Below are 9,705 nucleotides of genomic sequence, written 5' to 3' on the forward strand. Positions count from 1 at the left end.
GTATGGTGATTGATATTGATGACATTGATGACATTGATTGCCAATGGAATTTCATAGTGTCTGAAATCCACATTGTTGTGTTTAATCTTGTCAAATGTGGTGATATTGTGGAGTGACTCTTTTCTATCCTGTCTCTCTCTCCAGGCATCTACTGGAGAAGTACCAGGATGTGATAGACGTCTATAAGGCTGTCAACATCTTCAGAGTCCAGATGATCAACGAGAAGTCTCTCTTCACCTCCAGGTGCGGTTAGCCTGACTTAGGTCTACAGTTAGCCTAACTACGAATGCTATTAGCATGGTCCTGCTATCTATGTTTACAATTAGCCTGGTCCTGCTATCTAAGTCTACAGTTAGCCTGGTCCTGCTAATCAAGTTTACAGTTAGCCTTGTCCTGCTATCTAATTCTAAAGTTAGCCTGGTCCTGCTATCTAATTCTACAGTTAGCCCGGTCCTGCTGACTAAGTCTACAGTTAGCCTGGTCCTGCTAACTAATTCTACAGTTAGCCTGGTCCTGCTAACTAAGTCTACAGTTAGCCTGGTCCTGCTAATCAAGTTTACAGTTAGCCTTGTCCTGCTATCTAATTCTACAGTTAGCATGGTCCTGCTAAACAAGTCTTGCCAGGTCTCCCTCTCAAAACAGGCTCTGAACCCCATGGGATCTTCTTAGCCTAGGCACCAGTCTATTTTGTGATAACATTCTACTCCTTGTCAACATAATTTGGCATATGACATGGAGTACAAGAAGTGTAATCCCAACTAGCGCATATGGTTTATTGAAAGTTGTGGGAACATACATTTTTGGTTTACCATTGGTTCTTGGGAGGAAACCATAACTTTACTTCCTGGTAAAACGGAGCATTTTTAAACGTTCTGAAAAACGGAAGTGAAGAGTTAGCCTGTTCTGGGAACGTTAAGTTTTAGGTTGCAGGGAGGTTCTGAGAACGTTTTACTATGGTTCCAGGGAGGTTCTGAGAACGTCTTACTATGGTTTCAGGGAGGTTCTGAGAACGTTTTACTATGGTTCCAGGGAGGTTCTGAGAACGTCTAACTATGGTTCCAGGGAGGTTCTGAGAACGTTTTACTATGGTTCCAGGGAGGTTCTGAGAACATCTTACTATGGTTCCAGGGAGGTTTTGAGAACGACTAACTATGGTTCCAGGAAGGTTCTGAGAACGTCTTACTATGGTTCCAGGGAGGTTCTGAGAACGTCTTACTATGGTTCCAGGGAGGTTCTGAGAACATCTAACTATCCTGGGAGGTTTGAGAATTAACTATGGTTCCAGGGAGGTTCTGAGAATGTCTTACTATGGTTCCAGGGAGGTTTTTTTCTATGGTTCCAGGGAGGTTCTGAGAACGTCTTACTATGGTTCCAGGGAGGTTCTGAGAATAAAACTATGGTTCCAGGGAATGAAAACATCAAATATGGTTCCAACAAGTTCCAGGGAGGTTCAGAACTTACTATGGTTAGTTCTGATGTTTCAAAACAGGTCTGGTTCCAGGAGGTTCTGTGAAACGTCTAACTATGGTTCCAAGGTTCACAGAACCAGGTGATGGTTCTGTAGAACATTAAACCAGGTGAAATTCTCTCTGTCTCTGTATTAATGTCTCTGTGATGTTCATCTCTCTCTGTGTTAATGTCTCTGTGATGTTCATCTCTGTGTTAATGTCTCTGTTGATGTTCATCTCTGTGTTAATGTCTCTGTGATGTTCATCTCTGTGTTAATGTCTCTGTGATGTTCATCTGTGATGTTGTGTTAATGTCTCTGTGATGTTCATCTCTGTGTTAATGTCTCTGTGATGTTCATGATGTTCATCTGTGTTAATGTCTCTGTGATCTGTATTAATTAATGTTCATCTCTGTGTTAATGTCTGTGATCATCTCTGTGTTATGTTCATCTGTTTAATGTCTCTGTGATGTTCATCTCTGTGTTAATGTCTCTGTGATGTTCATCTCTCATAATGTCTCTGTGATGTTCATCTCTGTGTTAATGTCTCTGTGATGTTCATCTCTGTGTTAATGTTTCATGTCTCTGTGATGTTCATCTCTGTGTTCATGTTTAATGTCTCTGTGATGTTCATCTCTGTGTTCATGTTCATGTTTAATGTCTCTGTGATGTTCATCTCTGTGATGTTCATGTTTAATGTCTCTGTGATGTTCATCTCTGTGTTCATGTTTAATGTCTCTGTGATGTTCATCTCTGTATTACTAGTTGACAGAGTAATATAACTGAGGTCATATATAATGTTGTCTCTGGCTGGAGAGTCCTAATACTTTAAATATCAAATCAATAAATCAGTGAATATCTGATGTAATCTAATCCATCTGTGTAATATTATCCTAGCTGGTTTCCCACTGGTGACGAGGAAGAAGAGGAGGACCAACCCAACCTGTGGTCTGTGGAGTCTGGTCCTGACGTTAGGGTGAGTGACGTATTTATTTATGACATGTTTATGTTGTATTGAAATCAGTCGAGGATTGTGAAACATTTTTATATTTTATTTCACCTTTATTTAACCAGGTAGGCTAGTTGAGAACACATTCTCAGTTTGAGAACAATTTACAACGACCTGGCCAAGATAAAGCAAAGCAGTTTGACACATACAACGACACAGAGTTACACATGGAATAAACAAACATACAGTCAATAATTCAGTACAAAAAGTCTATATACAGTGTGTGCAAATGAGGTAAGATAAGGGAGGTAAGGCAATAAATAGGCCATGGTGGCGACGTAATTACAATATAGCAATTAATCACTGGAATGGTAGATGTGCAGAAGATGAATGTGCAAGTAGAGATACTGGGGTGCAAAGAATCAAGATAAATAAATAAATACAGAATGGGGATGAGGTAGTTGGATGGGCTATTTACAGATGGGCTATGTACAGGTGCAGTGATCTGTGATGATTGATAATGTAACTGTTTCTCTTTTTAACATTTACATGTATTTTCTAACACTACCCCCCTCCCAAAACAGTTGTTCTTTGCAAACACCCAATTTAGGCCAGCCCACTGTGCTTAAAGATGGACTGGCCCATCTGGCCCCAAAATGTCCCATGGCCAGTCAGTTTCTGGTTCATAGTGACTCTATTGGGACAGCTATGTTAGGAGAGCCTTTCAGATAAGATGTGTTGTCTGTCATTGGTCTTGTTTGTCCTGTCCCTTAAATCTGGTTGTTTCTGTCGCCCCCTCCAGGTGAAGCTGTAGCAGTGCAGCTGTAGAATACAGGGAGCTGAGTGTGTAAGGCTGTGTGTTGGCTTTCACACTGGGCAGGACTGTTCCTCTTGTCAGACATATTCCAATATTTTTTATGTTGGTAACTTCCCCCAAATATCTACTGTTTAAACTGTATTAATGCAATAACACAATGAATGTACACATCTAATAACACATTTAATTATTGTCAACAAAGGAGCTACAATAAAATAAATAACATTTAGGTAATAAAATCAAAGAATGAAAATGTGTGAACTGTTAAACTGTATTTTCTATATGGGTATTGGAATGTGAATATTACACAGCCAATCACATTGCTGTGCTCTACCACAATCAGAAGAATTGCTCTGGCTAGCCACTAAACAGATGGTATTGCTTCCAAGAATTGACCAATCAGAAAAAGCTAAGGTTGCCCCACTAGCAGTGGGTAAATGTTTGAATGCTTCATTCAAATACTTTTTTTCCACCATATTTAGCAAATATATTCATTAAAAATCCTACAATGTGATTTTCTGGATTTTTTTCCCTCATTTTGTCTGTCATAGTTGAAGTGAACCTATGATGAAAATTACAGGCCTCTCTCATCTTTTTAAGTGGGAGAACTTGCACAATTGGTGGCTGACTAAATACTTTTTTGCCGCACTGTACGTGCGTAAGCATGTAAGGTGTATGTTTGAATTTGTGCATATGTGTGTCTATACCAGTGTTTTCATACCTTAGCACTGCTCTGATCCTATATTACTGAGTGGTAGATGGACAGTTCTCTCTCTCTGTCTCTGTCTCTCTGTCCCTCTCTCTCTCTCTCTCTGTCTCTCTCTCTCTCTCTCTGTCTGTCTGTCTGTCTGTCTGTCTGTCTCTGTCTGTCTGTCTGTCTGTCTGTCTGTCTGTCTGTCTGTCTGTCTGTCTGTCTGTCTGTCTGTCTGTCTGTCTGTCTGTCTGTCTGTCTGTCTGTCTGTCTGTCTGTCTGTCTGTCTGTCTGTCTGTCTGTCTGTCTGTCTGTCTGTCTGTCTGTCTGTCTGTCTGTCTGTCTGTCTGTCTGTCTGTCTGTCTGTCTGTCTGTCTGTCTCTGTCTGTCTGTCTGTCTGTCTCTGTCTCTGTCTGTCTGTCTGTCTGTCTGTCTGTCTGTCTGTCTGTCTGTCTTCTGTCTGTCTGTCTCTCTGTCTGTCTGTCTCTGTCTGTCTCTGTCTGTCTGTCTCTGTCTCTGTCTGTTCTGTCTGTCTCTGTCTGTCTCTGTCTGTCTGTCTGTCTGTCTGTCTGTCTGTCTGTCTCTGTCTGTCTGTCTGTCTGTCTGTCTGTCTGTCTGTCTGTCTCTGTCTCTGTCTGTCTGTCTGTCTGTCTGTCTGTCTCTCTCTGTCTTCTGTTGTCTGTCTCTCTCTCTCATTACTCTGTCTGTCTGTCTGTCTGTCTGTCTGTCTCTGTCTGTAATGTCTGTCTGTTCTGTCTGTCTGTCTGTCTGATATCTCTCCTGTTCAGTGTTCTTTCTCTGTCTCTGTCTGTCTGTCTCTGTCTCTGTCTCTCATTCACCTGTTCTGTTTTTATATATAAATTTTAGTAATCTCATGTTGTCTCTCTGAGTAAATTCATTTATTTCATTCTTTCTGTTTCTGTTCATTACACCTGTCTCTGTGATAGATATAATTTTTAATATATAAATTTTAGTAATAACATGTTAATTAAACATTTCATTCATTTCAACAGTTCATTACACCTGTTCAGTGTTCATTACACCTGTTCATTACACCTGTTCAGTGTTCATTACACCTGTTCAGTGTTCATTACAGCTGTTCAGTGTTCATTACACCTCTTTAGTGTTAATTACACCTGTTCAGTAACCACCTGTTCAGTAGTTAATTTACAGGTGATTAGAACGCTTGTTGTGGTTATTTTTACACACGTCCATTACACCTGTTCAGCCTGTTGGGTAAGGAATGGCGTTTTCAGAGTTGTTTTTGGATAATTGCAGAAAACAACTTATTTGGCAGCATTTTGTGATTTTTAAAATAATTTATGTGTGGAGAAAAAGCACGTAAAGGTTCCATAATTCATAAAGATATATTATCTTATTTTAATTAGCTATCCACCTTTTTCAGTGTCTGAAGTATCAAGCACGAAGTCCATGTGGAGAAAAAAAATGATGACACTTCCCATCCAATAGATGGGATTGTTTTGAGAAAAAGTACCTACTTTGTTTGATAAATAAATTAAAGCAATATAACACACTATACTTTCCAAACCACAAAGGCTGAATTAAAATGTTTTCTAAAAAAGGAATGTATTAAACTGTTAAGGAGGCAACGGAGGAAGGACCAGGGTGCAACATTTGAGAGATAAAAGCTTTTGGTGCGCATGGATGTCGGCCATCTTTTATTTCAAGTCATAAAACATGAGACCAAAACTTGTTTTATTTTTTTACCTTTATTTTACTAGGCAAGTCAGTTAAGAACAAATTCTTATTTTCAATGACGGCCTAGGAACAGTGGGTTAACTGCCAGTTCAGGGGCAGAACAACAGATTTGTACCTTGTCAGCTCGGGGATATGAATTTGCAACCTTCCAGTTACTAGTCCAACGCTCTAACCACTAGGCTACCCTGCCACCTCTACACTCTAACCACTACTCTAACCACTAGGCTACCCTGCCGCCTCTACACTCTAACCACTAGGCTACCCTGCCGCCTCTACACTCTAACCACTAGGCTGCCCTGCCGCCTCTACACTCTAACCACTAGGCTACCCTGCCGCCCCTCTACACTCTAACCACTAGGCTACCCTGCCACCCTCCACTCTAACCACTAGGCTACCCTGCCGCCCCTCCACTCTAACCACTAGTCTACCCTGCCACCTCTCCACTCTAACCACTAGTCTACCCTGCTCCACTCTAACCCTGCCGCCCCTCCACTCTAACCACTAGTCTACCCTGCCACCCCTACACTCTAACCACTAGTCTACCCTGCCACCTCTACACTCTAACCACTAGTCTACCCTGCCCCTCTACACTCTAACCACTAGTCTACCCTGCCTCCTCTACACTCTAACCACTAGTCTACCCTGCCACCTCTACACTCTAACCACTAGGCTACCCTGCCACCTCTACACTCTAACCACTAGTCTACCCTGCCACCTCTACACTCTAACCACTAGTCTACCCTGCCTCCTCTACACTCTAACCACTAGGCTACCCTGCCACCTCTACACTCTAACCACTAGGCTACCCTGCCACCTCTCCCTCTAACCACTCTACCCTGCCTCCTCTACACTCTAACCACTAGGCTACCCTGCCACCTCTACACTCTAACCACTAGGCTACCCTGCCACCTCTACACTCTAACCACTAGGCTACCCTGCCACCTCTACACTCTAACCACTAGGCTACCCACCTCTACACTCTAACCACTAGGCTACCCTGCCACCTCTACACTCTAACCACTAGGCTACCCTGCCACCTCTACACTCTAACCACTAGGCTACCCTGCCACCTCTACACTCTAACCACTAGGCTACCCTGCCACCCTACACTCTAACCACTAGGCTACCCTGCCACCTCTACACTCTAACCACTAGGCTACCCTGCCACCTCTACACTCTAACCACTAGGCTACCCTGCCTCCTCTACACTCTAACCACTAGGCTACCCTGCCACCTCTACACTCTAACCACTAGGCTACCCTACCTCTACACTCTAACCACTAGGCTACCCTGCCACCTCTACACTCTAACCACTAGGCTACCCTGCCTACACCTCTACACTCTAACCACTAGGCTACCCTGCCACCTCTACACTCTAACCACTAGGCTACCCTGCCACCTCTACACTCTAACCACTAGGCTACCCTGCCCCTCTACACTCTAACCACTAGGCACCTCTAACCACTAGGCTACCCTGCCACCTCTACACTCTAACCACTAGGCTACCCTGCCACCTCTACACTCTAACCACTAGGCTACCCTGCCACCTCTACACTCTAACCACTAGGCTACCCTGCCACCTCTACACTCTAACCACTAGGCTACCCTGCCTCTACCTCTAACCACACTCTAACCACTAGGCTACCCTGCCACCTCTACACTCTAACCACTAGGCTACCCTGCCACCTCTACACTCTAACCACTAGGCTACCCTGCCACCTCTCTAACCACTAGGCTACCCTGCCCCTCTACACTCTAACCACTAGGCTACCCTGCCACCTCTACACTCTAACCACTAGGCTACCCTGCCGCCTCTACACTCTAACCACTAGGCTACCCTGCCACCTCTACACTCTAACCACTAGGCTACCCTGCCACCTCTACACTCTAACCACTAGGCTACCCTGCCCCTCTACACTCTAACCACTAGGCTACCCTGCCACCTCTACACTCTAACCACTAGGCTACCCTGCCACCTCTACACTCTAACCACTAGGCTACCCTGCCACCTCTACACTCTAACCACTAGGCTACCCTGCCCCCTCTACACTCTAACCACTAGGCTACCCTGCCACCTCTACACTCTAACCACTAGGCTACCCTGCCGCCTCTACACTCTAACCACTAGGCTACCCTGCCACCTCTACACTCGAACCACTAGGCTACCCTGCCTCCTCTACACTCTAACCACTAGTCTACCCTGCCACCTCTACACTCTAACCACTAGGCTACCCTGCCTCCTCTACACTCTAACCACTAGTCTACCCTGCCACCTCTACACTCTAACCACTAGGCTACCCTGCCACCTCTACACTCTAACCACTAGGCTACCCTGCCTCCTCTACACTCTAACCACTAGGCTACCCTGCCTCCTCTACACTCTAACCACTAGTCTACCCTGCCACCTCTACACTCTAACCACTAGGCTACCAGCCGCCCCATTTACATGAAGCATTTATATTTTGGTTCAGTGTATAACTATGTCCATGTGACGATGTGCTGCGAACTGAGACGTCACCGCTCAAGATGGTAATCCAATCTTTTTGAGAATAGCTGGCTAGTCCTCTGTCCAGTAGATAATATGTAAATATTTATCTGATGTAATCTTAAGGCGACATCTGCACTGTTTCTTTTGTCATTGATAGGCTGTACATTTACCTACTCATTTTGTTGACATCGTCCAAGTTCTGATTTCTCATTCATTCTCCCTCCTCCAATGTATTCCATATTGCCCATTTCATCACTAGTCAGTAGCAACAAACTATTTAAAAACCGGTGCTAATTTCAATCAACCTTTTAAAAAGGGTAGTAGACATTTTACAGTCGACATTCCTCGATCCTCGTCTAGCTCAAAACTAATGAGACTTTTTCAGTATGTAAAAAGTAACAGAGCACAAAACACACATTATTTTCTCAAACCTAAAATAATAATTGAGTTTTGACTGAATACATATTTATTAAATGTTTCAAAACAATACATTATACTATAGACCTGCTAACTTACTCACATCCAGCATAAAAACAAATTAGAAACAGAATAAACTAAAATAATTCTGTATTTTTTTCTGATGTAACAGTTGTTCATGAAGTAAACATTGTATGACTTGGTGAAGGTGCGGTAGAAAGAAACTGTCTGTTTTCCTCCCCCTCCTTCATCCGTTGTATTCATTCAACATGGCATTTGGAGATTCCTGTGAACAGTCATAAACATGTCATTCTGAACAGAAACATCTTCCTATAATAAGAATTTAGACCAGTTGACGATTCAACAGAATTCAGTCTTGTTCATGTTGATTATAGTTACAACATGAGACAGATAGCAAGCCATGCTATATCAGACCGTATACCACGGGTATGAGTCAATATTCATTGTTTACTGTTGTTGTTTTTAATAGCAATAAGGTATCCTTGGGGGTTTGTGGTATATGGCCAATATACCCTGCTAAGGGCTGTATCCAGGCACTCCATGTTGTGTGGTGCTAGGAACAGCCCTTAGCCTTGGTACATTGTTCATACACAACAAACCCCTGAGCTTCCTTATTGCTTAAATACAACACAGATACAGATTATGAGCATGTGAGGATAATGTTACTACTACTAGCTTGCTCTCTCCCTGCTTTTCCCCGAACATGTTTATCTGATAGTTGGTATTGTTCTAGCTTGCTCATTCAAAGCAGGCCTTTGTCCTCCTCTTCAGATGCTTGAATACATGATCATCATGATGTGGCTGTAATATGGACGTTCCCTCAGAACAACATCTAGACCCACTCTTAGAAAGAAGGGTCCCAAAAGGGTTCTTCATCTGTCCCCATAGAAGAACCCTTTTTTAGTTCGAGGTAGAACCATTTTGGGTTCCATGTAGAACACTCTGTGGAAAGGGTTCTACATGGAACCCAAAATGGTTCTACTTGGAACCAAAAGGGTTCTACTTGTAACCAAAAGGGTTCTTCAGAAGGTCATCCAATGGGGACAGCAGAATAACTTTAAGATCTTATTCCCCATTCTCCATTGTCTAGAATCTGCAGGGAGCTAGCCTGTTCTACTAAAACATTAGCTAATTGCTAAGATAGCCAACTTTAGCA

The 9,705-nt window shown here is 43.0% G+C and overlaps 1 long non-coding RNA gene across 1 annotated transcript; it reads left to right on the forward strand.

Moving 5' to 3' along the window:
- The first annotated feature begins 147 nt into the window (after window positions 1-147).
- LOC135568812 (uncharacterized) lies at window positions 148-3,727 on the forward strand. Its single transcript, XR_010462732.1, has 3 exons — window positions 148-243; window positions 2,345-2,423; window positions 3,199-3,727. It is a non-coding gene; the product is annotated as an uncharacterized LOC135568812 (long non-coding RNA).
- Window positions 3,728-9,705: the final 5,978 nt, after the last annotated feature.

Source organism: Oncorhynchus nerka, unplaced genomic scaffold (assembly GCF_034236695.1).
Source record: "Oncorhynchus nerka isolate Pitt River unplaced genomic scaffold, Oner_Uvic_2.0 unplaced_scaffold_288___fragment_2___debris, whole genome shotgun sequence".
In the NCBI taxonomy this organism is placed as follows: domain Eukaryota; kingdom Metazoa; phylum Chordata; class Actinopteri; order Salmoniformes; family Salmonidae; genus Oncorhynchus; species Oncorhynchus nerka.